This window comes from Scardinius erythrophthalmus, assembly GCF_964197995.2.
Source record: "Scardinius erythrophthalmus genome assembly, chromosome: 16".
In the NCBI taxonomy this organism is placed as follows: domain Eukaryota; kingdom Metazoa; phylum Chordata; class Actinopteri; order Cypriniformes; family Leuciscidae; genus Scardinius; species Scardinius erythrophthalmus.
Genome location: NC_138236.1, coordinates 22,785,227 through 22,787,642, shown reverse-complemented (window position 1 = coordinate 22,787,642; position 2,416 = coordinate 22,785,227). Strand labels below are relative to the sequence as shown.

The 2,416-nt window shown below is 37.3% G+C and overlaps 1 long non-coding RNA gene across 2 annotated transcripts; it reads right to left on the bottom strand.

Annotated features, from left to right (window-relative positions):
- Positions 1-549: 549 nt before the first annotated feature.
- LOC308704320 lies at positions 550-1,883 on the bottom strand. 2 transcript variants are annotated; one of them, XR_014031788.1, is made up of 4 exons: positions 1,812-1,883; positions 1,664-1,733; positions 1,483-1,578; positions 550-1,398 (listed from the first exon to the last, which is right to left on the bottom strand). It is a non-coding gene; the product is annotated as an uncharacterized lncRNA (long non-coding RNA). The 2 variants fall into 2 exon arrangements; XR_014031789.1 differs by lacking the exon at positions 1,812-1,883 and having other exon boundaries at positions 1,664-1,802.
- Between the last annotated feature and the right edge of the window lie 533 nt (positions 1,884-2,416).

Below are 2,416 nucleotides of genomic sequence, written 5' to 3'. Positions count from 1 at the left end.
CTATAAAATGTCCAACCATAAAAAGGACAGAATTCCCAAGCATATCTGTTTTTTCTCGTCATAGTTGCATTGTTGCCCATTACAGATCATTACAGATCAGTACAGGCATTGGAACCCCATCATATTTGTTTGTGTCTGTAACAGAGATTGTCCTTGTGCTGTTTTGACTCCTTTATATGTTTTATGAGCTCTTTGTGAGTTCTCAGCAGGTAAAAATACCATCATGATTCATGTACACACACGCAATGACCGTATTTAGCCCAACACACAGCATTGTTCTGTTGCAAAACCCTTACGGAACTTTAATGTGATAGTTTATAATGTGATATATTACATAATACATTTCCATATATGGGTAACTACTACTAGTGCTTATATTTTTCAATATACTGCAATACATGTGTGGCAAAAGAGCGGTATTACAGGTAGAAAGAATTTCGACTACGCCACCCGGGGAATTTCGCCCCGGGAAATATGGACAACACTCAAGTTACTATTACTAGGTCACTCAGGTTCGATTCTCTAATAAAAGGTAGGCAGAGACGTGGATATGAAAATATACAAAAATTTTATTTATACAAAGTTTAATTTAAAGCAGCAGGGTAGTCACGTTAAAAAGGCAACCTGGAGCTATACTGACACGGTTTTGAGTTACAAACACATTCAAGTAAACAAAAACACATTTGAATAATTACACACACTTTCCATACACTGGTTACACAGACACCATAGAAAAAGACACAGACTAACAGGGCTGAGGCAAACCACGGGAGGAGGGATCACTAAACTTAATTTGCCAAAAGCACACTCACACACAGCAAAGACTTCAAAAAAGTGTCACGGCAAACATTCGAAGAAAGCACCACCACCACAAGAGATCCTCCACCCGTGGAACCTCAGCACCTGAAACGAAAATCACACACAAAAAAAATTAATAACCAAACTTCAACATACCAACTGCACTAAAGCCCAGTTGGATGATGTTTAGGGTACGGTCATGAGCAGATAATATCACCATTAATAGACAATCACGAATAACATACAAAAGGCGTAAACACAGACCATAAATAAATAAATAAATAAACTCAATTCACGCAATGAGCTCACAAGCAGATAGTTTGGTGTTCCATTTTTGACACCAAATGTTAACCTCAAAAGTTCAATAAAAGAAACATTAAATCAACAAATAATAAATAAAACCAGACAGCAACGGTCCCCCTCATCAGTGGGGTGACGATCTTCTCACAGATGGCAAAAAGTTTGTATTGCACACGGTAGCGACAGTGGAGCAGGAAAATACGATGCGCTCTTAATCTGGCAGCAAGGAATCGACGGGGCTGTAATAGCTTTTTATAGCACCAGCAGGAAGAACAAGATCGCCGGACGAGAGGGAAAATCCTAAGCCAAATACAAAGAAACACTAAGATTTATGCCTCAATGGCTAAACTTTCAGCTCGTAACTACATGCGCAATAACACTTACCGGAAGTAGACGATGCATTCGCACAATGTACTTGTCCTTTCACAGGCACGGGTACTCAAATCATGCAATCCGCTGTTCAGATAGACTACAGGGACACTGCACATAACTCAACACAATCAGCCGATCCTAAACCCCCAAATAAAGACAAACAATACGCTTTCCATCAACAGTTCACACCTACCTGAAAGGCGAGCAGCCAGCAAATGCAACCACTGCGACAAACCGAAGGAAAACCGGAGAAGACAGACAAGCTAAACACAACACTAATAATTAGTCCCCTACATACAAACAAACTAAAAACAGAAGTTGCTATATGCTAACACACATACCTACAGCCACTGTAAACACTGGAAGGAGGCGGAGTCGAACGTGACGCATCCCGGGCTACAGCCAACCAGCTCTTAAATAGGGTGGATTACCTGCTGATAGGTGCTCACTAATGTCCATCACCTCATTCATCCGGTTACACATGCATTGACCATGTATGGCTATATATTAATACATATAAAATATTTATAAATGAAGACAAAAATAGCATTACATGTAATATTCACAAAGTTGTATCTTTCATGTGTACATATATTGCACATACATGTTCCCTTATAAATGTGAAGATATTTATCTATATGTGTGTTTAGGCTGCATGAATAAATATATCTGCAATGTATTACACATGCAGTACCATATCTGATCACATATACATCTATATTATGAAGTGTACTGAATATAAAATTACATACAGTACATTATGATACATTAGTAAATATATTGTCACGTATTTTTCAATATGAATAGCGGCAATTCCTTGTGTATTATTCAATATATTGTAATATATTAACACAATATATTATTCTGTATATTTTCAAAAATACTGTTAAACCATATAATATGTTGATCATTCATATATGAAATATATTTTCTTTTCATAAGGGAA